Consider the following 27,051-nt stretch of genomic DNA (forward strand, 5'->3'; position numbering starts at 1 on the left):
TGCCTTCCCAAATAAAGTTCTTATAGCTTTTTGAAGAATCTTCAAATCCTTGTTGGAATCTTTACTGGGAGGGCCTGAAAGATATAAAGTAGACGAGGAAGCACATTCAGCTTAATCACAGCTATTCTGCCCCGCCATGACATACAATGATTTCACCGTCTGTGCAAGTCAGTAGTGATGGAGTGTTGCAGTCTGAGTTAGCTGCATAGTGTGTGCTACGTTTTGTTATAATGTACATTCATAAATATTTTAGTTTATTATTGCACAAATGAAAGGGGGTTTTCTCTATCAGTTCGTGGGTGAATTCTGGAGGGAGGCCAATGTTTAAGATTTCGGATTTAGCAAGATCTACTTTGACACCACACACTTTGCCAAACATCACACAATTTGTGAATAAAATGCTACCCACTTGGACCTGTAAAAACCATGTAACCACTGTACCTCAGGCCTACTTGGTAGGACTGCTTTCCATCTAATCTTTGCACGTGCCTCACGTTTGAAAAATAAAAAAAAGAACAATTCAAGTCAGAGTGGAAAACTTAATACAACTAATGTAGTTGTTAATGTCCCATTTGACCCTAAATAATATTCAGAAAGTCTTTCAACGGCACCCATAGACAATTCTGTTCATGATGCTGCACTAAGCTGAATTTCAAACTAATGTCAAATAAAATTCCTGGAGGGTAATAGTGAGCTCCAACCCCTCAGCAGGAGTGTTATGTTTTCTTCAAAATTCTTAAAATGTTAGGAGTGTCAATGCAGTGGCTGATTTAGGGCCTGATTTACATCTTGGTGGTCTTCCTACCATCCTGCCGCAGCGATGGGACTGAGTACTTTGCTATTCTGACGGTCTTCCACCCACCATATTTAGATGTAAATGCGATACACAGAAGACCGCTGCAGTCTTCTGTGCCAGTGAACTGCCCGCCCTCTCGATAGCAGGGTCCTGCTGAGCAGATTTGGATTCTTCCGTTGGGCTGGCAGTGTCCTGTCAGTAGAGTACTTACAGGGGCAACCGTGGTGGAGGGGAGCCAGTTAAGTAAAAAAAAATATTTACGTAAAACACATATATGATGTGTATGTTTACATATGTGTACGTAGGTGTAGGAGGCTGACTTAGTATATGGTGCACTCTTATTTAAGTAGAGCACCTTCCACTAATCCAGACAACCCTTATGATGATTTTAGTGGTATTAGACAACCTTAGAAATCTCTCTAAATGGTAGCTTTGGAGAGCAGCCTTCAGGCTTAGTCTAGAAGGAGTGTGAAGCAACTTGTTTTACCAGTACTAATCATATAATGTAGGTTAAGTGAAAAAGTACCACACAGTTTGGTTATAAGAGTATGTATTTATTATAAACACTCACTGACACATTGCAATATCTCCTCCCCGGTGATATAAGCACAATAAACACAATACTTCAGTAACAGAACACGTAAACAGCACAAATACACAGTGGTCTACAGGGGGAGACCAAACCATATACTTATAAAGGGGAATGCGGACCACAACCTAAGTCAAGATTGTCCCATAAGACTTTAGAAGAGCTGGAGATCCAGGAACCCCACAGAGGGCGTGTATAGAGTGGAAACATAACTGCATGCTCAATACAAGACAAAGTGGAAGTTGCGGTTGCAGTTTTCAAGAAGAAGGACCCTTCCCAGAAGACCCTGAAGAAACCCCATAGAAGATGGAAAGTTGGAGAGGCACCCCACCTGTGGACAACCTGGGAACCAGAATACCCACACCAGGGAAGCCGGGTGTATAGGTGCGTATTGACGTTGGAAACCGCAGTAGACCATAATGGAGGACTTCAGTAAAGACGCCGCTGGCGAAGAAGATGAAAGAGTTCTGTGGAACCCAAGGGTAGATTCAGGCAAAGAAGTACCTGCAAGCATAGGGGACAGAGTTTATGCCACTCAGGAATGAAGAGGAGGCACGGAAGATGAATGCCCAGCAATGTTGGAAGATGCATGAGAATTGACGTGACCTTGGTGCTATAGCCGTGTGGACCAAGTGATGCTGTGGAAGACCAGGAGCCGTTTACGAGCTATCCCATGTCAGATGTCAAGAGCCAAGGGGGCCGTGTCCGGTGGGAGCACCAACAAGCCTTGGCAGCAGCAAGAACGGTGGCAGATGAAAAAGGTGCAGTGTGTCGACCAGCACGGTCCAAGGGATTCACCAAGTGCAGGTAATTTAGTGTAGGCCCCGAGCAAGCAGTGGAGCCCTCTGGAGCCAAAGAAAACCCTCAAGAGGACCCACAGACTGGAGGCACAAGAGTCGTAAGAGGACCTCGAGCATTTCATCAATGATGCAGGCCCACGGTGTAGAGGATGCAGTGAGGGCAACGATCTTGGTAGCAAGATATGCTGAAGGCTGGAGCTTCTTGGAGCCCAAAGATCTCTGGAGAACAGAGTCAGCAAGCGTTGGCAATGGCAAGTCAATGGAGTGCACAGGGGTACTGCTCCAGCGGTACAAACAAGGGATACTGGCTTCAAACTTGCTGTGAAGACAGTGCACGCCTCGAGGAAGTTGCAGAACAGCCACCTGTATTGCTGAACCTTTCGGAGTCCAGGGTATATCAGGAACAGCACACCTGTTAGCTTTGTTCTGATGTCTGCAGATGCAGAGGCATGACACCTTCACTCCAAGGGAGATTTTTTTTTTGTCTTGGATACCCACAGGCCTGGAGAAGAACCTGTATGATGCACAGGCACAGCAGATGCAGAAGACTGGCAGGATGATGGGACCAGGAGCAGCAGCAGTCTTCCAGTTGCAGTCCCGGTTCCCAAAGCAAAGTCAAATGAAGTCCAAAGTGCCCAGATGTTTGAAGATGAAGTCGTTTTGGATCTGAATCTTGTCCCATGACAAATCTGAAGAGCCACCGACAGGTAAGCCCTTAAGTACCTGGAGAGAGGGTTGGGATGATTCAGGGGTATCTCCTGGAGGATGGGCTGGACATTGGGGAGGAAACTCCCATGCCCTTTGTCCAGTTTTGCACCAGAGCGGGAGCCAACAGCTCCCTGAACTGGTTCCAACTGGAATATGCAAGGAGGGCACCAAATGTGCTCTTCAAAGCAGTCTAGAGGGGTTGGAAAGTGCCCCTACCCTAGTCCAATACACTAAGTCCTGTCTGGGAGGTGGTCACACCTCCCTGTGACAGAAAACCTATTGTCCTACCTTTCCCTGCTTGAGCCTGGCTCAGCAGCAGGGAGGCAGAATCATGTCTGTGGGCAGCAGCAGCCTTAGCTTGCTGTCAGATTTTGAAAGAATAATACCGGGAGCACGGAGGGCTTCCCGTAGGAGCCCCACAGTGAACTGAATCATACCTTCAACACCGTTTATGGTGTTGGGGTATGATTCCAGAATGTTTGATACCAAACGTGCCAGGGTGCGTTACAGCCAGTTTAGAGTTAGCTATCGCGTAATGACGCATAGCCACTTCATATATCGTAATAGCTGATGCACGTACAATGCCTAGAGAATGGACTCCGGGGATTATAGGCGCATCCTGCTCATGCAGGGGCACCACACACTTATAACCAAGCACTCTGCCTTCAGGATTGAAAGGCCTGCCTTAGGCTTTTAAGTGTAGTGACTTCAGATATAGGAAAACGTATATCTGTTGTAAGTGGTGCTAGCACCAGCTTACACAGGCTGCAACGGCAGGCCTGTAGTCAGAATTTGAGTGGTCCCCCATGGGTGGGATAATATATGCATCAGCCAATAGCGTAGCCCTGGGGTACCTATGCCCTGGGTACCTTAGTACCATATACTAGGGACCTACAAGGGTACACCACCACCTAAGTACTCACCATGGTCCATTTTAGGGAGGTAGCAGAGAGACTGGGGTCCTGATTTGCAGGATCACAGTCAGAGTAGTCAGAAAACAGAATGACACCAGAAAAAAGTGGGGGTAACCATGTAAGCAGATCCTACTTGCTTACATAGGTTATGTTCAGTGAGTATATTTTGTAAATTCTGCATTCCACCACATCAACCTACACACACCATACAGTGTATATCCACACACATCATGAGCACCTACCTTTGGGTTTGTCAAAATGGGGTGCCGTTCTGTCTCAATGAATGGTGCAGCGGGTAAGGGGGGGACCTGGACAAAGGAGAAGAGACTAAAAACGCAGGCTGTACCCCGAAAAAAGGTGAACTTTCAACCTTTCTCATCCCATTTCGCCAACTCGAAGTAGTAGAGATTACCACCGAAATTCCTTTCGAAATAGCCCACATCCAAATCTGGAGGAAGGGAATCCTGGCTGGAGTCCCCCAGACGTTCACTGCAGCCCATCCAACTGAAGGGGCGGGGAGCAAAGTCTTGGCGAAGTTGGCGAGACTGTGGCGTTCTTCTTTTCCATTGCCAGTCAGCATCTTAATCAGGCGGGCGGACCACTAGGGTGGCGGGGGGGAAGACTGCCAAAAAAGCGGTGGCAGGATCAGTCCTGCCAACATCTAAAACGGGCCCATAGGCTCCCTTTAGGAGCAAGAGGCTGCTAAGTTGTGAAAGTAAATCACCCTTTTCTCCTCACAGTATGTTCCTCGTTTGCAGCCATAATTGTTTCCATTTTAAAAAGTTTGACTGATATAAAAATATGTATTTAACAAAACCAGTTTAATCTACCTGAAAGGCCTAATATGTACCATTCACTCTATGTACAGTGTCAGTTTATGGAAGGTTCCATAGTAAGCTAACTCATCTGAATCCATTTACTAGCATTTTCTTTCCCTTGCTCAGTTACTGACATATTGAATTGGTTATAGCTAGAATGAGCAATGGCTGTACTGTAGGAAGGTTCCTTTGGAGATTCTGCAAGCATTTTTCTAGTGTAATGAATAGATGTGCAGCAGACAAATGGCTGCATTCTGGTGAATGTAGGCACAGGGTAATTAAAGGGAGGTACTTGCCATACATTGTAGTGCAGTAATTCATCCCAAAGCTGATGTGTTGTACGTTCAACATTGGCAAGCGTGACCGATTGGAATTTCCAATGCATGTTTAGTTATTAGTTCATTACTTTCATACCGAAGGAGCTGAAATTGATCTTTGTTATTAGTGCATCTTGTCGCGTTATGAAACAAAATCAGTCTTGAGCTAAACAACCGAACCATCTTCAAAAAGCACTCTGCTGATGCAATAAACACTTAGTTTATGGTCGGAAGGGCTCCAGTTTGGATTTGGCTTTGCCAAAACCTATCTGGAGCCCTTGCTTCTGACCAAATGGTTCCCAGTTCCGAACGACCAAATACGATGCCTGGAAACCCTTAGCACTGACTGAATTGGCTCCGAAAAGCATTCGCTGAGATCGAGCCTTTCCGGAGCCGATGTGTACAACTCTATGGACTTGCTTTCCGAGCGAGCAAGTACAATGAACGATTCAGACAGCCTTTCCGAATCAGTTTGCCCAAAATAAAAAGGCTGCTGGAATCATTCTTTGGGGACCCATTGAAGGATCCCTTCACCCGGGGCCCTCCAAATCGGTCCCGTGGGGGTACCCATGGATCCCTCCCTTTCCTTGAATGCACAGTGTGATGGCACCATGGGGTGCCCGCCACAAGGTGTACGCTTTTCCCAACCCACCCCTTTTTGCTATGGAAGCCTGTGCATGCGTTCAGTATACAGGCTCCCATAGAGTTCAATAGGAGTCCGAGCGAACCAAGTCCGTCACTGTACGGGTGCATTGGAATCGGTCGCTCGGACTCGCAGAGCGCAATTCGCAAGGAAAGCCCTCTGGATCTAAGTCATACGGAGGGCTTTTCTAGCGAGATCGGAATCAGGCCCTAAGATGGCATGTTCATTTTTGTGTTATTAGAACCAAAGTTTTTTCTGAATGTCTTTCATTTCAATTCTTTTTCGAAATGTCATCTATGGAATGCTAAACAAACCTTTTAGTGTGTTTCAAATGTGTAGTGACCTACAACTTGATAACAGACTTTTGCTTTTTTGTGATCCTCTGCACAATTCATTAAGTCGTGAGTGTAACATGTTTGTTGCGATAACTGCGTTGTGTGCAGCCTACCCTTAAAAGGCACTACCAAACCTTTGGTCATGGCCTGTCCGCATCTCCCAGCCTGCAGGTTCCATCGAACTTATATATTGTGAAATGCAAATGCAGCTGGACATTTGCGAGGATCAGTAAACCGTGAGACAACATATATGCCCACGGTTTCATTAATTGGTTGTTTAAAACTTGGGCAAGATACGGTTGCATGCAATTGCCTCTGCCTCAACCAGCCTGACAGTAAGCTTTTCAGAGTCACTGGCCTGTCAAGAAATCTCCAATATCCCAGTTTGGCTAGGCCACACCTGTCTTAGAGCTTATAAACAAATGAAAAGGACATATAGTAATGCCTTTGTGCCAGAATCCTAACTGGTTTGTTGACATGAATGTTATTTCCGATTCATTTGATAAATGTTTACATTAAAGCAGATAAGTGTTTTTTTGAAATGCAAAACATTTCTTCAATTTAATGGAACTAAAAATAAACAATAACTGCCATTGAAAACAACTATCTGTATTTTCTGCGGACCCTAAAACACAACTGACTACGTATCCCCTCATCAGTATTCCAAACTTAGAGAACCTTCATGTATTCTTAGTGTTTTCGTGCTTGGGGGCTTTTTTATGGCATTCCCACAGCAGCGCCTTTTAAAACAGGCACCGCAATGGGAACGTCAAAAACAGTTACTGCACAGCATAACTCAAAAGTCCATGCCGTGCAGGAACTGATGTGCATACACACTGGGGGCACATGTTGTGTCCCCCTGTGTGCATCTACCTGGCGTGAGGCACACGGGGGCACTGTAGGTCCCCCTTTGTTTGCTGTCTTCCTGTATTTACATGAAGGAGGAATCACCATGTAAATCCTGGTGGAGAGGAAACTCGTAATATGCTTGGCAGGACCACGGCGGTCCCGCCAAGCATATTGCGGCCTCAGAATTATCATGCCACCTCCAGGGAACAGCAGTTCCCTGGTGGCTGCGGCGGTCCCTGCGCCCGAGTTGTAATTGTGCGGTCAAGAGACCTCCAACACCGTGTCCACACTAGTATAGCAGTCCTCGGACCGCCAGACCCGTAATCAGGCCTTAAATGTCTGTATCATTCAGATCTTCTGCTCAGGCAGTTGTCTAGAGCTAAGTGTCAGCTTTCTTCCACATGATAATTAATGTAATTCATTTTGTTTTCATTTGTTACAGAGAAAGAAGAGAACCAGAGCAATATAGATTTCCCTGATAGAATCTCAGACGGTCATCTTTTTGATCAGCAACCATTTAAGGACTTCTCTTCCCCTGTGGAGCCTGCAAAAAAGGACCTCCGGCCCAAGAAGACAATGATTTTAGGACATGTTTTGATTTTCATAGCTGCAGTGGTTGTATTAGTAGTGGGAGTTTTGGTAAGGGTTCTGTATACGCATACGTAGACAAGTGATACCATTGAACATCTGAGTACAAATTCAATTACAAACGGTGTATGAAAGAAGGGAGATCCATGACAAATTAAATTCTGATTGTTTTGCCAAACCTCTCTGTAGGAAATTGGATTTTGTGGGGTGGGCGAATAATAACCTCAAGGAATAATCACATCTCTTGTCAGGGTGAACCCTCAAAGTCACTAAATTAACCTGACTTCAACCCTTTCGTAGCTGTGGCACAGAGCAGGCAAGCCTAGCCTAGGGCAAATCTAAAACAGTAATAAAGCCCAAAACATGAAGCAAAAAAAAATATCAAACTGAATTTAAAAAATAGATTAAAGTGCAATAAATAAAATAATAAATAATAATTAATAATAATATGACACCAAAAGAACAGAAATTTAACAAGGGGAATTTGAGATATGAATTTTTAAATTCGTAAGTGGAAATAGTGCCACAAATTGCAAAGCGCCATTAGTAATCAATGGTCGCAGTACACGTGAAACTAGGCATGATTTGAGGGTGACCACGGTGGAGCCTAGTTGGATAAATCAACCAGGTTTTCCCATGTCAAGAAGTTTTACCTTGGGATCTTTAATTTTTTTCTGGAAGTGAATATCCTTTAGCAGAGCAAAGCAGTAGGATGCATCCAAGGAAGTCTGCACAAAGTTGGATAGTTGTTGGATGAGGTACAGATGAAGTCTTTGGTTTTGGCCTGGAAAGTTCAGAGCAGGAGAAATTACAATTTCGTACCCAGGGCAGCCCACTCACTGATCGGATACTCTTAGCGCCTTCGGCCAGTCGCAATTTTTACCTTTAGATTCAGGGCCTGATTTACTGTTTACTCCCTCACAAATATGAGGGATATCCCATCCGCCATATTACAAGAACCACAGGATATAATGCAATTGTAATGCAGTGGACGGAATATCCGTCATGTTTGTGATAGAGAAACTCATTCACTGAATTCTAAATCAAGCCACTATTTTGGTGCTCAGAATGCTTCATTGGGGCAAGCCTGTGACTCAATCCCATGCGGAGTTTCATAGGGCTGATTACTTTCTTGCTGAGTCCGCTGAAACAGATTTGCTGCTGTGGAGAAGCTCTGAGCAGGAGTAACCTGATTTCTTAGGCCAGGAAGGTCGTGCAATGATCAGATAGGATGGTAGGGTTTGTCCTGGTCCTCTATAGGTATGGAAATTTAAATATTTATAAGTCACAGGTTTTAAATAGTGGTAGGAAAACTGCACATCCACACAGTCAAAGGTCCCACAACCTCAGGAACAGTACTCCGGAATCAAGACTCACTCCAGTAGACACCACCAGAAGGGTGAGTTCCAGTTGGTACTTGTCACCTGGGGACTTCAGTAAAAGTCATCTTGCCAATTTGCATACATTCAACTGACCCTTTTGTAAACAAACATTGTTAGGCATTTACGAGGCATATACTAGTACAGTATAGACATTTGAGAGAGCATGTGAACTAACATGGATCCACTGTTTATATACGTGCATCTCATCACTGCTGCATAGACTGCCACATTCAGTCAATAGTCCTTCAGGAGATGCATTGACAAAAAAGCTCACATCCGACGTCGACAAGCAGTGGAATGAGAAACCTAACCCCTCACCCTCTGCCAAGTGGCAACCCCACCCTCTCTGCCCTCCCCACGTGTCGGGACGTACTGTGCTCAGGCAATCTTCCTAGGGCTACTCTTTAGTAATTTCCACCCCGTCATCGTGGGATCCGTGGGATCCAGACGATTGCTGGTAAAGGAGCACCCCGCAGTGTCCTCTCTCCCCTCCACGCAGTAATCCAATGCATTTTACAAACAGTCAACCTATGTGGCTTCCCTATTACCCTCGTCTACGAGATGTTGTTGAGCTGCTTAAGGTGCAGCGTCAGAGCTTCCCAAGCCCTGACTGCGTCCAACATCTTCTCACTCTCATTCCGCCTAGCGTCTCTTAGCCTTGCCGTTCCCTCACAGCCTACCCACCGCTCAAACTCTCTTCTACATCTGCCTATGCTAGGACCTCTCCTTGCCTTCCAGTGACTCGTAATATCCCGCTTCACTAGTTTCAATGCCAGGTCCTGAATTTTACTGATGACCTTGTTCTTGGAAGTGTGTGGAAATCTGTGGAGTAAGCAGTATGCTGGATTCCTGTGCACTTCCTTTTCAGTAATTTTGGATAATAGTTCTGTCATCTCTCTCCACAAATGTCCTATCGCTGGGCAACCCCAGAACATATGAAGGACCTCTATGCCTATTTCTCCACATCTTGGACAAGTTGCCGCTACCATATAAAAATGCTTATTGAGACACCCTGGGGTAAGGTATGCCCTATGAAAGACATAAAGTTTACCAGCTGGAACCTAGTATTACTAGAGATCTTACTGATCCTCTCCGTGAGCTCTTCCCATGCTTTTTCCTTTTTATCGGCTCCCCTAAGTCCTCCTCCCACTTCTTTTGCAGCCCCTGAAGCGGTAGGCGCGTCGCCATGCTCAGCCTCCTATATAAACATGTAACCGCCGTAAATGTCCCTGTTGTCGACACCACATATTGACATCCTTCATTTAAAGGAGGTTCAGTCAGTCCTCTCCTACAATGTTTACAGGTTTCAGCTGTCAGAGCTGCAGAAAGTAAGAAGTCGCCCCCAGGTATCTCATTATTCTCACTAAATGTTTCAAACAGTAGTAGCATGCCATCCTCGTACAACTGCCCCATAGTGAGCACTCCAGCCTCCTCCCACACCTCTACCCTCCTCCAATCTGCCCAGTGTGATAGTACCAGGCAGTACTTTAGAAGTATCTCCTGCACATAGGGGCACCTCATTTTAGCCCTCTGCAATCTGAGGGCCCAACACTTCAAGCCACCCGCAGTCCTGCCAACATATCCCTTTCTGGTACAGGTAATCTCAGCACTATTCTAGGAAAGTGTTCTGCTGCTGGACATCCATCCCCCCGCTGCACTGTTCCCCGTAGCTGGCTAGCCACCCATTTTGTTAGCCGTTGCATTTGTGCTGCAATATAATAATATTCAAAATCCGGCACTGCCAGCCCACCTTTTGTTTTGGGCTGCATCAAGGTCTTTAAAGCCTCCTTCCAGCCCCGTTTAGGGAATATATCACCATCGTGCGGAGCTGCTGAAACCTCTCCACTGGGATCCACACCGGCACCACCCCAAATACATACAGACGCCTTGAGCGAGTCATCATCTTTAGTAGGCAGGCCCTGCCTGCTAGTGACAAGGGGAGGGTTCCCCAGAAGTCAAAACTGGTTTTTGTCCTCCATATGACCTTTACCACATTCCCCTCCAGGATATCTGCCCTGTCGTGATATATTTGCACCCCTAGATACAGGATGATTCTCCCCTCCCATTCAATCCCCTCCACTGTCTGCGGTTTCTCCCGCCCCTGCATGATGGGAAAAAGACATGACTTATTCCAGTTCACTTTGAGGCCTGCTACTCTCTCTAGCGCCAACAGCAGGTCCTTGGCTCCCTCAAGGTCTGCTTCTGTATTGCTGAGGAACAGAATCAGGTCATCTGCGTACAAGGCTATGTGGTGGACATGTACCCCTACTTCGAGCCCGAGGTACCAATTTCCAGTTCTGGCTTTAGCAGCCAGTAGCTCCATAGCCATCGCAAACAGCAGTGGTGATAACGGGCACCCCTGCCATCTTTCTACCTCATATGTGTCCGATATAAGCTTCCCTGTCCAAACCTGGGCGTTGGAGTCTCTGTACAACAGAGACAGAGCTGTCCATGCCCCAAACTCCTGCCCTAACCTGAAGACCTGCATCACGCTAAATAAATACTGTCATTAAAGACTATTGTAAGCCTTTTCGATGTCTATTGTCAGGTTAGTAGCCTCTTCTTTACAATAAGGGTCCGCCCCCAGTACTCGTAGCAGCCGTTGCACATTCATTGCCGTATTGCGTGTCGGTATAAAGTCCCAGTGTATGAGACTCATCATATGTGGCAGGAGTCGAGTGTCCAGAATCCTATTCAGGATTTTATAGTCAAGATTGAGCATCGACTGTGGTCGATATGCCATCTTGTCACATGTCTGCTTTCCAGGCTTTAATATTAGGATGATCAGGGCCTCTCTAGCGGTCCCTGGAAGTTTTCCCTCCTGCTTTGCCTGATTATATAGCGCTACGCGTCGGGGTCTCAGCTGGTCTATATATGCAGCCTAGACTTCTATTGGGAATCCATCTGCACCCAGTGTCTTGTTCCTGGCCATAGTCTTAACAGCGCTTTTGACGTCGCTCTGCTCTATCTCCTTCCCCAAGACCTCTGCCTCTTCCTCACCTAATTTTGGCAATTGAACACTCTCCATAAAGTCGGCGACTTCAGCAGCTGTAGGGGAAGCTTAATTTTTATAAAGGTGGGTCTAATAGTCGCTGAAGTGCTGGTTGATAGTCTGGTGGCGGTACCACACCTCCCCCTGATCACCTCTCATTTCTAATATAATGGATCCCCTCTTAGCCAGGTTGGCCAGCCAAGCTTGTCTATCTCGGAATGCGTCCTAGCCATATAGTTTTTATAATCAAAACAGGGCAACCTTTTTACGTGTCCACCACCAACTCATCAGAAAAACGAGGAAAAAAGCGATTGAAGACAGAATCCCCACCCACGCACACAAGAGCAAAGAACTCTTCAACATCATCAAGGAGTTAACCCAGCCTACCAGCGAGTCCACCGACATCCCACCCTCACATGACCTCTGCGACAAACTGAGCACCTTTTTCACCACAAAATCAAGAGCATCTACGACAACTTCGACGAATTCAACCAACACACTGAACCCTCACCAACCACCCCGACACCATGAAGCCAACGATAAACAACTGGACAGCCCTCACCACTGAAGACACACTGAAGACAATGAACTCAATCCACTCCGGGGCCCCCATGGACCCCTGCCCCCACCACATTTTCAAAGAGCCGCCGACACCATCGCACCCATGCTCCGCCACACCATCAACCGCTTCCTGGCAACCGCATCGTTCCCCGACAACTGGAAATCCAGAACGCCGCCGCAAGACTGGTCCGCAACCTGCCAAGACACTGCCACATCTCCCAGTACCTGTGCACACTCCACTGGCTGCCCATTGAAGCTAGAGTCACCTTCAAGATGCTCAGCCACGCTCACAAGGCACTCCACGACACCAGACCAGCATACCTGAACAGCCGACTCGAATTCCACGCACCCCAAAGGACCCTACGATCAGCCCAGCTCTCCTACGCTGTGGTCCCCCGCACCAGAAAGACCAAATCAGGTGGCCGCTCCTTCTCCTTCCTCGTGGCCAGAGCCTGGAACGCCCTCCCTCTCCACTCTAGACAGACAACATATCTCCCCATCTTCACAAGAAACCTCAAAACCTGGCTCTTCGACAGACCACCTCCTTGATGGACTGGAACCTGCGAACCCCCCCCAGCGCCTTGAGACCCTCATGGGTGCATAGTAGCGCTTAACAAATGCATGATTGATTAAACCGCCACCTCCTCCCTGGTCTCCAGTAATTCCCTCTGTTTATCTGCATTCTCTAGACTGTCGCGTTCAATGTGTCGCAGCCTTTGCTCTGCTTGTAGTGTGTCCTGTAAAATAGTAATCTTCACTCCTGCTGCTGTGGAAATGCATCTACCCCTAGCCACCAAATAAAACACTTCCCACTCTGTCGTGAGTGTCTAGGCCGTTCCTGCGTTCTCCGCAAAGTATTTTTCAATGACTTTGCGGATTTCAGTCTGGTACACCGTATCCTCCAAATTGTCTGGCCTAAGATGCCAGGTGGGAATACTCGTTCTAACCCTCGACCAGCTGAGATTTTGGTTAGAAACCGTACGTGCCAAGAACTCGCTAGTCTTTACATATCCATATCCAAGGACACCCGGAGTGCACAAAATGGCGCCCAATCGGACATGTAGTTCATCTACGGGGAGAAAAAAGAGTAGTCTCATTTCCAGGGGTGGTGTGCCATCCAAGAGTCCGCCAATCCCCATTATTGTTGCCAGTTTCTGCGTGCCCATGCCGCTCTGTGAGCAGGTGAGTCATGGAGTGGGGAATGTGACCGATCAAACCCCACATCTTCAACACTATTGTAATACCTGCCCAGGAGTGCCGTTCCCATCAGCGCATGCATCAGTGATCGAGAGAAGACCGCTAAGAACGAAGCTTAGTCTACATTTGGGTCATATATGATCCCGATCGTGACATCCCTCCGATCCAGTTTACCCAGCACCACTGCATACCTCCTGTATGGATCTATAAATTCTCTGGTGCACTGAAGGGGGGCCCGCTCACACCCACACCAACACTCCGCTGGCAAAAGCCGAATAACTTGTGTAAAAAAGTGCCCTCACCAGCGGCGCTTTAGAGCAGGCCCCTCACTTGCATTGATGTGGGTCTTCTGCAATATTGCAATTTGCACCCCTCTATGCTCTAGGAATGCATGCATCTTATGCCTCTTTGTCATGGAGTGCATCCCACAGACATTTCAGGAGATACAATTGTAATCTATGTTGGATCCCATGGAAAATGCATTGAGCTAGACCCTAGACATTTTCAAACACGCCTGGTCCCCAGTGAAAATTCCCAAAACAATGTAACTACCCAACTCCCTTTCCCCAGGACAGGCAGCAGTGACCCCCATTCCATCCAAATGCTTCAACAATAATGTGTATATGGATGTAGTGGCTGTCGCCTCACCTCAGAACCCTCCCTAAACGAAAACTATTGGCCCCTCCCAGCCCCTCAGCTCTTGTGTCCACAACACTGCTTACCGTAACCCCCCTCCATATAGACCCTTGTATTTATTCCACGAAAAGGATACAGTTCGCCAACAGTTGTTTTCCCGGACCTCTGGATCAACAAAGTCAGCTCAACTCATCTGCGGTGTGAGGCGTCACAACAGGCAACTCTGTTTTGGAATCCTCCGCAGCACTCAGTATTGGAGAACTCTCCGACCGACCATCGTCCCGATCACTCCTTGATCACCTAGGACTAGACCCGCTTGACTGAGCTCCGCAGCCACCCTTATGACCTTGCTCCGTTTGACTCGGGCTTCTGTCGAAGTTGGCCCTCTCAGTGGGCCACGACTCGTTCCGCCATCTACTGCCATCGATCTCGGCGAACTGCCACCCGATCTCCGTCCCGGTACAGTATTCAGCCAATTTCGGCGTCCAAAAGAACAGTGTGCCTTTGGGCTCCACGACCCGCAACTTGACAGGAAACAGCATGGCATAGGGGAGCTACAGTTAGGAATGTAGACCTTTACCGCTGCACTTCCCTTGCAAAATCTGGAAATACCATCACCTTGCTGTTTCCGATTTGTAGGTCCGTCAGCTGTCAAGCCTGCTTAAGTATATGGTCGATTTCTCTGAAATGGAGCAGGCGAGCTATAATCAGTCTTGGTCAGTCCAGTGTGGGAGGCCTAGCCAGCACCCTATGCGCCCTTTCAATTGCGTAAAATGGAGACAGTCCTTCAGGCGTCACTTCTTTCTGGATCCAATCCTGCACTATGTCATCCCCTTCCTCCTTTTCGGGCACTCCAACTATGTGCAGGTTATTGTGGCGAGACCTCCCATCACTATCTTCAGCGAGGACCTCCTGGATTTTAACTTTCGCCGTCACCTCCGTGAGAGATTTCTTTAGTTCTGTAACCTCTGAAGGGTAATCTGAAAGCGTTTTCTCTGTGCCAGTTACCCTCTCTACTAGTCGGCGATGATCGTCCTTCAAGGGGCCGAGATCGGTACCAATGGCGTCTATTTTGGTTTGGTTTCCAGGGCCTCTATGTGTGGGCTGTGGCAACCTATGTGCAGGTCACCTCTGGGGAATCACCCTCTGATGCCAATCTCTCAGTGGTCTAGGCTAGATGGTGCAGTAATGGCCGCTCAGCGTGTCCAAGATGGGAGCCTGCGCAGCTGGGTTCTCTTCTCTTGCCCGGGCACAGTGAGCAATTTACGCCTCAGTTCCTCTCACCGCCCTGCGCCACCCCACACCTCCTCCGTCTACCCTCAGGGGGTCTTACTGCTCCCTCCTGCTTCTTGTGCAGGGCTAAAAGACTCCTAGGCCCTGGACCAGGTCTCGCCGGCGTCGAACTTTGTCACAGCCCGTTCCACACAAGGGTCTATGCTCTCTATCACCGCTCAGTACGGTCCTGTTCCATGGCTCGTCTCCCCTGCAACGAGACACTTCTCATCAGAACCTAGCGGTCACTTCCACACGCCAAGTTGTAGACCTAGCGTCTTATAGACTTGTGCTCCCCTCAGGGCTTACACTTCATACACCGAGGGGGCTGTCAGGCGGGCTCACACTTCACTCCCAGCTCTCTCTGACGCGACAGCTGCATATGACCACGCCCTGTGTCTGCCCTGCATGGCCGCTCAGCCACCGCAGTGCTCACTACGAGCCACTCTTCACCGCACTTCTTCAGAGATGTCAGATTCCGTGTTCCAGCTTAGGCCGCAGGCCCCATCTTGAGCACCGCCCCTCGAGACCTCTGCATCTCCTGGCTCTGAGTTTCTCGACGTTTTGTTGCTGGTCGCCTCACCCCCTCAAGCAGGCAGGTTCCCGGGAGGGGAGCGCCCGATACCTCCGTTTTTTGAGGCACTGGGGGCTCAGGATGTTGTCGGACAGGGAAGCCAAGGGCCGGAGTTTCGAGGTCCGCTTCCTTCTACATTGGTGTCAAGCAGTGCCCCCCTACATTCAGCTGACCCTTGTTGTCCAGTTCTTTGTCCTGGGTACATGAGGGAGCCGGTCCAGTCGTGAGGGCTCCCCTTAGGTCACGCACAGCAGGTCCAGTCCTCTTCTCTTCTTCTGGAGATCCAGAAAGTGTTCTGAAGAGGGTGAATAGGGATGCCATTTATGCCTAGAACCAGCTAGTGGATGGGAGTGAAGCTTGGCCCATCCTAAGCCAAAACGTAAAAGTTACTAGTGTTGACCTTACCCACTTTTGTACCAGTTTCTGTTTGCCCTACTACAAACAATCCCACAGTGCACCTCACTCCCAAAATTCAAGAAGAGGAAACTCTTCTCCCCTTTTGCAGTGCTGGTGTGCCCACACAGACGTTTCCTCAGGGTGATGATGAGCAGTCCACTCCAAACAGTTCTGAGAGCAGCTCTCCCACACTGGGTTTTGGAACTGCCTGGCTGGGAGGAAACACGCTAAGGCCGTTTCATATGTCACCTACCATTGACTTGTGACTGGGAAGACCCCTTTGAACTAAATTAAGTTCCTTGGTACACTCCAAATGGTTTTCCTGCCAAGGGAAGAAAAACACTTGCCAACACTCAGATCATTATTTCTGCTCTGGGAGGAGTTTTCACACTTCATCAGGTTAATCACCCACTGGACTACTGCCCGAGAGCAATGCAGACTAGCCTTCAGGCGCTTTCAGCAGTGCAAGGTGACTTTCCAGAAGTTACATTTTGTTAATGTTTATTGAAAATCTGACTTCACCATTAAGTTGGTCTTTTATTAAATGTTAACATGAGTGGGTTAATGATATTTCTACTTTTTCACAATCCAAAAATAGCAGAATTCATATTTAATCCCACTTCCCATTAGTTCCTATGCGACAGCTAGAACCTTCTTACTGTGAAAATAGTTCTGGGTGCTAGTCACTGTAAGGACATGTTAACTTCACATTTCCATAAACCCTGCTTTTAAATAGTATACATCCAGCCTTTTGAGGTGCAAGTTTTACATAGGGTTGCCATCTTAATTAATTTAAAGGAAGATTATCTCCAGTTAAAATGGTTTCAGAGTAGCTTTTTTACAGCAGTAATCAGGATACACAGGGTAGACCTGAGCCAGTTTTGCCCTGTCACTGTTTTGTATTACACAATAAGGTGCTGCAGTCCACAAATAGCATTTAACTTCCAGGCCCTGGGTGCATTTTCTATATCATATTCTAGAGACATATAGGCAAGATAAATGTGCCAATTAGGGACATGCCACTTAAACCATGTTTGAAGAGGGATCACAGGCACTTTACTACTGGTTAATAGGGGTAAAGCGCACCTAGTTCTAAAGCTAGCAAAGCAGGCAGGGCATACATCTGGGGGAAGCACATCACACAAAAGATAGTTAATTCCTAGACTTCGTTACTGCTTTTGTAAACTGTTGACAATTGCAATCTGCTGTGTCTTGCTCTCCACTAATATGGGACAGAAGTGGCATATTAAGTGACCTATGCTCTACCTTTTAGTAGCAATAGGGATCACCTTGAGATATCAGCTCCCTTTAATCATTTCCCTTCTTGATCACACTGTCAAGCAGGAATCCCGTTTCTGCCAATTTCCATAAATCAAGCTAACGCAAGCAACCCAGAAATGCAATGGGAACCAACAACAATTTTCAAGTTAAAGCAAGCACATCTCAAAACACAGTTAAAAAAAAGCCTGGTGAATTTTCAATAGCAAGATTCTTATGAATGTTTATCTTCATTAGGCTGCCAAGACACGCAGCAATAAACATTTGACCAATAATATTATTGTGTTAGATCTAGGAGTCTCTAGTTGGCAGAGGTAGGTACCTTTAGCCAAATAGGAATCCTTGCTTGTAGTCAGGGAAAGGGGGATACACACTTTAGATAACTTTAGATGGTAGCTTGACATGAGCAGACAGGCTTATCCCAAGGGCAATGTGTAAAGTATTTGTACCAACACACAGAGTAACACAGTGAGAAAACACCTCAAAAGGACACCACACCAGTTTAGAAAAATAAAATATCTTTATCTAGACTAAACAGGACCAAAATGACAAAATCTAACACACAGTTAAAAATATGACTTTCAAAAGGTTTTCAAGGACTTGTACCATAGAAAACTATGGATGTGTGACTTTTCACCAAAGTACCTGTAGATGAATCAAAATTCACAAGGCCAAACAGCCACAGAGTGAGGAAGCATCAAAAACAGAGAGATGCGTTAGTTCCTGAGACCTTGGAGAGGCAATGCGACAGTTCCGCTGCACGCAGGAGAAGTTATGTGTGGAATGCGGTCTGTAGGGGGAAGTGATGCGTTGATTCTTCGTGATGGTTCCAGTCCACGGGTGATGCATCGGGAAAACTTGCTGCACAGGTGTAATGCGTGGAAATCTGGGATGCGTCAATTTTTGCAGCGACGACCGGCGCTGCGTCGGTTTTCGCAGAGGCGCGGCGATGCGTGGCAATTCTTCTCGCTCCATGAAGATGCATCAGAAAAACAGCCTCAAGAAGAGCGATTCGTCGATTTCTGTAGTTCTTTAAGTTTCTGCTTTCTTCCAGCTCCCAAACAGCAGCAAAAACCTCCAGAGGCCCAAAACTGGCACAGGCACCTCTGGGTAGGTCAGAACTCACAACAGCAGAGTTCACGGGAGCTGGGGGTGAAGTATTTGTGTCCCTGAGACTTCAGAACAGGAAGCAAGCACACACAGGCCCTAGGAGATCTCCTTCAACCAGGGGATACAGCACACGGCAAAGTCCTTTTCCTTTCATTTGCAGGAACAACACCTGCAGGCCAACCCCACACACACACACAGCAAAGGGGCAGTACTCCTCCTCTGTCTCTCCAGCTCTTTTCCTTGGCAAAGATTCCTCTTGAATTCCAGGAATGGTCTACAGTCTGGGGTTTTGGGTCTGATACTTATACCCCAAAATGTCTTTGTTCTCTTTGTACAGGGGGCTCTGAGCCCAGTTCAAACCAGTTCTGCCTTCACTGGGGCAGCACGACCAGAGGAGGTGGAGACAGCATTGTGCGAGGGAGACAGGCTCCATTCAGGTGCAAGGTAAATCTTCTCCCACCAATCTATATTCAGCCAGGTTCTACTCCGCTCAGGGCTGAGTCATCCAGGAAGGGTCAGGCACACCTCCCCCCAGAGGCTGTCTACAGGGAATCCACATCCTCTGTCTCTGTCACACTGAAACCAGTCAATCCACAAACAGGCAGAGGCACACAGGATGGTTGAACAAGAAAATAGCCACTTTCTATAAGTGGTATTATCAAACACACAATTTAAAAACCATCTTTACTAAAATATGAGTTTTTAAATCCTGAGTTCAGGGATACCAAACTTCAGTTTTCTATCTGATCCCCATGGGAAGACATGCTTGTAAAATGTTACAAAGCATTCCCCATTCTGTCCTATGGGGCAAGCTAGTGTTGCAATAGTAAAAAATGAAATTGACAATATTTCACTATCAGGACATGTTAAATACATTAACACATATTTGTACTTCCACATACACTGCACCCTGCCCAGGGTGTACCTGGGGCCTACCATTGGGGTGCCCTATGTGTAAGAAAAGGGAAGGTTAGGGCCTGGCAAGTGTGGGCACTTGTGAAGTCAACATGGCAGTTGACAAACTGCGCACAGGCACTGCGGTGGCAGGTCTGAGACATAATTTCAGGGCTACTCATGTGGATGGCACAATCAGTATCAAACAAATTGAGGGAAGAGAGGGCTTGAAGAAATAACAATGAATTTATTGTTATCAAGGTCCAGCATACATGCCCAAGTATAAGTGAAAACAGAAGGTATGCAGTTCCTAACGTAAATGCAAAGTGTGACAGAATAACAAGAGGGTAACACGGTGCTGACAGGGAACTGTGGTGAAGAGCAGGAGTATAAGTTACTCCTTATTTGGAAAATGAAGACCCTCACACACCCAACAAGCGGGTGTCTTGCTTCATCACCGGGTCTTTGCTCCTTATCGGGCCGGCGGGTGCAATGCCCGATCAGGCACCTAATAGGGCCTTCCTAGCGGAGATCTTTTTATTCCAACGCCGGTGAGTGATGTGTGTGTGGGGTGGGAAAACCAATATTAAGACATAGGTGAGTGTAGGTGCAAATGAGGTTGAAGTGCAATGGTTAAAACAGGGGTAGGTGATCCACTAAATAATTTTAATGTAGTGTGGTCACCATCCTGGTTAAAAACTGTATAATCCGCACATGTGACACCAGTAGTTAAGTGAGTGTATGTGCTAACGTGATCAATAGGTCAACATGTTTCTTGCCTTTGTATATAATAAATGGCAATTCATCAGGACCAGGGAATTATTGTAGCTACCTACACCTATTTGGTGGTGCCCAATGTCTATAAGAGACTAATTAGTGAGCACGCATACAGCACCCTAAAAAGGTGTGGTACCGTAGCTAAAAAGCACACCTGCAGAGAAGGAAAATAACAAGTAAAAAGGGGACAAAATAGAATTAAAAGACAACATAAGCATTGCAACAACAGTTACTTAAGACAAATGGTGGTGTCAAGCCAACCGTGGCATGCAAAGCTATTGAGCAAAGTATGGAGGACTTATCAATGAACCAAACGCAAATACAAGGAGGAGACACAATATCAAATCACTGCGCCCAGAACCCATTAGATTATGCTGGATAAATCATCCAACGAACTCACCCTCCTGGGTTGTGCTGCATCCAGGGCCGGGGGGAGTACACACTAAATGCTAGTGTCCTGGGATGAGGGAGACAAAGTGGATGTAGAACAATCACAAACTGTTAAACAAATGTGTCTTACATAGTTGGAAGCAGTCCGTGAAGCGGCGTTCCCAGCACCACTACTGTCTAACTACTCGCAAACTAAGCGGTAAACAACTCAGTGTCGATCGCCTCGACACCCTGAAAGGGACGCTGAGGTCAGGAGGCTACCAATTTGTCATGTGGCGCGCGAAGGCAAATAATCAATTAAGGATCTGTCACCCGTGTGCGAGCTACAAAGGTTGGACTCGCAAGCGATCGGGGGAACATAAACAAAAAGGAGTTAGTCTCGCCATTGAAGGGGGGCGCGGACCAAAAACGTATTAGTAGGACCAGCGCGGTGCCCTAGTTACAAACATGATGTGCAAGGGGAACCGAAGCGTTAATGTCAATGCTGACTATCGCATTGTCTAGTATCAGTACTCACGGTTCCGTTGCTCCGAAGACGCCGTCTACCTAGTGACGCGCCAGCCGCTGTAGACTGGTGGTGTGTAAGTGAGCCGTGTCTGTATAACGGCCCCCCAACGGCGAACTCACGCGAGAGGCCGGTGAAGCCGGAAGACAGCGTGATGACGACGAGCAAGCTGGAACGCTAACAGCCCAAAGCGTACGGGGCTGTGCGTCCTGCTCGTCGTCATAGAAACGTAAACAAATACACGAAGGTAACCCAGGATTATTAAAAAAACCACACGCCAGGTCAGCGCAGAGTGGCAGTGTGCAGGGGGCACTAGGGTTTCATGAGAGGCTCAAAATGGGTCAGAGTGGCGCGCACTGGACTGTGACGTCGCGAAGGAACTGAGGAGATCGTATTAAACGGACCCAAAACATTCATATTAACTAATTGGAATGAAAATATTATTTTCTGGGGGTGACAATCAACAGGAAGTAGCACCACGAGGAGTATAGGGGTATGGGCAGAAAAATTGGTCAATTCAGGTCAATATACTCCAAGGAATTTCCTCGTTGAGTCCCGTGGTGTCAGCAGCCAGTCTTAGGACCCAACGCTGTTCGAGTCTAAAAAGGCTTCTCTGTGACATCTGAGGATGTGCTTCAAGAACAATCCATTGAAATGAGTTGGGGGCATGGCGTTCAAGATGATAATGAGTAGTCATTTTGGTATTAGTTTTCGCGCATCGAAAGCTACTCTTGTGTTCTAACATGCGTGTCTTCACTGGGCGGGTCGTCATGCCTATATAGGGCAGACCACAAGGACATTTCATCATGTAGACACAGTTCGAAGAGTTACAGTTTGTGTGTTTGGAAATGTTCCATGTTAGACCATTAGGGAATGTCACTTCTTTGCTCGTGAGAGTCTGGGCACACATGGAGCAAGACCCACAGGGGTAGTGCCCTTTGACTGGGGGAAGATGCCATAGCATTCTTTGCGAATTGCTGGTAGATTTCTTCGGTCTGGTATGGATCAATAGATCCTTCAGGTTACTTGTGCGCTTGAATGCAAATCTGGGGGTCTCTAACTCCAAATCACCAGTGTTAAGAATACCCCAGTGTTTTTTTATGATGGATTTGATCCTGTTGGAGTCCGGAGTGAAGGTCGTGACACAAGTGATGGATTTGTCAGGTGCCCTGATGTTAATGTCCAACAAGCTCTCTCTGTTGTTATTCCTGGCTCGTTTACGAGCCTTTTCTACCACATGACGAGGATAGTCTCGTTTGAGCAGATCTGCCAAGAGTGTGCCTGATTCTTTCTGGTAATCTGTCAAAGAACTGCAATTTCTCCTAATGCGCAAGAATTGCCCAAATGGCAGATTTTCCCTCAATGCCTTTGGATGAAAGCTGCTAAAGAGGAGCAGGCTATTCCTGTCAGTGGGTTTGCGGTAAAGGCTCGTGGTGACCTTATTGTCACTAAGGCGGATACAAAGGTCCAAGAAGGGAACTTCTGAGTCAGAAATAGTATGTGAAAATCGCAAATAAGGATTCAATGTATTCATCCATGTGCAAAATGCTAAGCACTCAGTGTATTCTCCTTTCCAAAGGATGAGGATATCATCAATGAATCTCTTCCAGAGCAGTACATTCGCGGAAAAGGGATTGGAAGGGTGGTGTATGTCCCTCGCTTCGAAAGCCGACATGTACATACATGCTAGGCTCGGCGCGAATGTACTGCCCATGGAAGTACCCTGGATTTGGTGATACAACTGGGTATTATATTCAAAGAAATTTTGGGTGAGTGCAAGACTGGCACACTCCATGATGAGTGGCACAGGAGTGGTTGATGTATGATCGCTGTTCATCAAGGCATCCTCAATAACCTCAAGAGTCGCTTGTTGAGGTATATTAGTGTAAAGCGACTCAACATCAAGAGTCACCAAAAGATCTATTTCCTCTGGGTTAGGAAACCCTTCAAGCAGGCGCAAGACATCAGTCGTGTCGCGAATGTAGGAGGGTGTCATGGTCACTAAGGGTTGAATGAAATGATCAACAAATTGTGACAACGGTTGCAGAATGGACCCTATGCCTGACACAATCGGTCGGCCGGGCACCGGTGTGGTCCCTTTGTGTATTTTGGGGAGACAGTAGAAAAAGGGGGTCACCGGATCTTTTGCTGTCAGAAACCCGGCCTCCTTTTTCGAAATCCAACCTTCTAGTTCCGCAGTCGAGACCATGGCACAAATGGTTCTGGTCAACCTCAGGGTGGGATCATCTTTGATGGGGACATAGTATCTCGTATTGTTAAGTTGCCTACGACATTCAATATCGTATTCATCTGAGGACCAAATCACAGTGGCACCACCTTTGTCTGCTTGCTTGATAACGATAGATTTATCATCGGCCAAGGTTTTAATGGCCAATGACTCAATATTGGACAAATTATTGAAGGGAACGCGCTTGGTTTCAGTATTCAGGTCCTTCAGGACTGCCTGCTCAAAAGTCAGTACTTCAGGGGGGACCATGCTACGAGTAGGTGTGAAGGTCGATGGTCTGTGAAGCCCTGAATCGTCAATGGTTGGCGGGGGGCGATCCTGGAAGAATGCTTGAAGTCTCACTTTACGAAAAAGGTTCTGAACCTCGCATGTGTCCCGAAACCTATCAATTTTGGGTGTAGGAACATAACCCAGTCCTTTTTGGAGTACCAATTCTTCTACAGGAGTAATTACTCGGGGGGAGAGATTGACAATCAATCTCTCGTGTCCCTGGTTTGACTCCTGGTTTCCATTGTCCTGGGGGGGGGAGTTCCTGCCACTGGACTCTTTTTTGTTGTCGCCCTCTTCTGCGCCCTCTTCCTCTGCCCCAGCCTCTGTCTAAAAAAGGTTGTTGCATACCAGATGGAAAAGGTTGTTGCATGCCAGGTGGAAAAAATGGTGGTGGAGGGCCTTGATGGTACATAGGATATTGCCACATAGGTGGTCCCTGGTACGGGGGCATATTAAATGCCGGAAATCTAGGGGCCTGGAACGGTCTTGCTTTCCTATTACTGCCGTTCCAACTCCCTGTACTAGAATCGCTATTTGTTGAGGAATTCCGTCTAGAGGGTCCTGAACCTTCATCTGACGAATACCCTGTGACTGTTGAGGTGTAGTCTGCTTGGAGATAGGGGTATACCTTAACTGTAGAAAACTTTTTGATATCTTTTTGAAGCTTGGATATCTTTTGCTTCATCAGGTACTCCCTATTCTCAGCAAGTTCAGCATTAATTTCTGCTAACTTGGTTTTGTATGTTGTGGTTTGAATGCTGACCTTAATCGCACCCTCCGCTGTCTGAATCTTAATAAGCAAGGCATCTGCTATTCTCTTTGCGGTGTTAATAATGAGAATGAGCCAGTCCCTGGTGCATTTCCATGCTACCAGGGACCACTCTTTTTTGAATAGCGCATCCTCTAGGAATAACCGGGGAAAGTTATTCACGATAAGTCCGTTGGGTGCTATATTTGCTCTTAAATATTCAGTCATCATAGCCCCATGGAGTGTCACTTTAAGCCACTCGTGTTTAAGATTGGATAAGGACGTCCAATCTTCTCCATGGCTCCCAGAGGCCACAGAGCCATCAGCGGACAGCAATGAAGGTGTTCTAAGTATTGCTGCCGCAGCTTCATCATCAAAGCTTAGTCCTTGAAAGTCCTCCATAGGAGAGTAAGGAAAAAGGGGGGTGATATTGTATGTTACATAAAATACATAAATTTGTACAGATAGGAATAAGTCACAATGTGACAAATTCTAGAGGTCAATGGTCCAAGAAGACAGTGTCTAACCACTTGGTATCCTGATATTCCCGCGGGGGGCACCCGCACAATCAATATCAAACAAATCGAGGGAAGAGAGGGCTTGAAGAAATAACAATGAATTTATTGTTATCAAGGTCCAGCATACATGCCCAAGTATAAGTGAAAACAGAAGGTATGCAGTTCCTAACGTAAATGCAAAGTGTGACAGAATAACAAGAGGGTAACACGGTGCTGACAGGGAACTGTGGTGAAGAGCAGGAGTATAAGTTACTCCTTATTTGGAAAATGAAGACCCTCACACACCCAACAAGCGGGTGTCTTGCTTCATCACCGGGTCTTTGCTCCTTATCGGGCCGGCGGGTGCAATGCCCGATCAGGCACCTAATAGGGCCTTCCTAGCGGAGATCTTTTTATTCCAACGCCGGTGAGTGATGTGTGTGTGGCGTGGGAAAACCAATATTAAGACATAGGTGAGTGTAGGTGCAAATGAGGTTGAAGTGCAATGGTTAAAACAGGGGTAGGTGATCCACTAAATAATTTTAATGTAGTGTGGTCACCATCCTGGTTAAAAACTGTATAATCCGCACATGTGACACCAGTAGTTAAGTGAGTGTATGTGCTAACGTGATCAATAGGTCAACATGTTTCTTGCCTTTGTATATAATAAATGGCAATTCATCAGGACCAGGGAATTATTGTAGCTACCTACACCTATTTGGTGGTGCCCAATGTCTATAAGAGACTAATTAGTGAGCACGCATACAGCACCCTAAAAAGGTGTGGTACCGTAGCTAAAAAGCACACCTGCAGAGAAGGAAAATAACAACAAGTAAAAAGGGGACAAAATAGAATTAAAAGACAACATAAGCATTGCAACAACAGTTACTTAAGACAAATGGTGGTGTCAAGCCAACCGTGGCATGCAAAGCTATTGAGCAAAGTATGGAGGACTTATCAATGAACCAAACGCAAATACAAGGAGGAGACACAATATCAAATCACTGCGCCCAGAACCCATTAGATTATGCTGGATAAATCATCCAACGAACTCACCCTCCTGGGTTGTGCTGCATCCAGGGCCGGGGGGAGTACACACTAAATGCTAGTGTCCTGGGATGAGGGAGACAAAGTGGATGTAGAACAATCACAAACTGTTAAACAAATGTGTCTTACATAGTTGGAAGCAGTCCGTGAAGCGGCGTTCCCAGCACCACTACTGTCTAACTACTCGCAAACTAAGCGGTAAACAACTCAGTGTCGATCGCCTCGACACCCTGAAAGGGACGCTGAGGTCAGGAGGCTACCAATTTGTCATGTGGCGCGCGAAGGCAAATAATCAATTAAGGATCTGTCACCCGTGTGCGAGCTACAAAGGTTGGACTCGCAAGCGATCGGGGGAACATAAACAAAAAGGAGTTAGTCTCGCCATTGAAGGGGGGCGCGGACCAAAAACGTATTAGTAGGACCAGCGCGGTGCCCTAGTTACAAACATGATGTGCAAGGGGAACCGAAGCGTTAATGTCAATGCTGACTATCGCATTGTCTAGTATCAGTACTCACGGTTCCGTTGCTCCGAAGACGCCGTCTACCTAGTGACGCGCCAGCCGCTGTAGACTGGTGGTGTGTAAGTGAGCCGTGTCTGTATAACGGCCCCCCAACGGCGAACTCACGCGAGAGGCCGGTGAAGCCGGAAGACAGCGTGATGACGACGAGCAAGCTGGAACGCTAACAGCCCAAAGCGTACGGGGCTGTGCGTCCTGCTCGTCGTCATAGAAACGTAAACAAATACACGAAGGTAACCCAGGATTATTAAAAAAAACACACGCCAGGTCAGCGCAGAGTGGCAGTGTGCAGGGGGCACTAGGGTTTCATGAGAGGCTCAAAATGGGTCAGAGTGGCGCGCACTGGACTGTGACGTCGCGAAGGAACTGAGGAGATCGTATTAAACGGACCCAAAACATTCA

The sequence above is a fragment of the Triturus cristatus genome, chromosome 3_2 (genome assembly GCF_964204655.1).
Source record: "Triturus cristatus chromosome 3_2, aTriCri1.1, whole genome shotgun sequence".
Taxonomy (NCBI): Eukaryota; Metazoa; Chordata; class Amphibia; order Caudata; family Salamandridae; genus Triturus; species Triturus cristatus.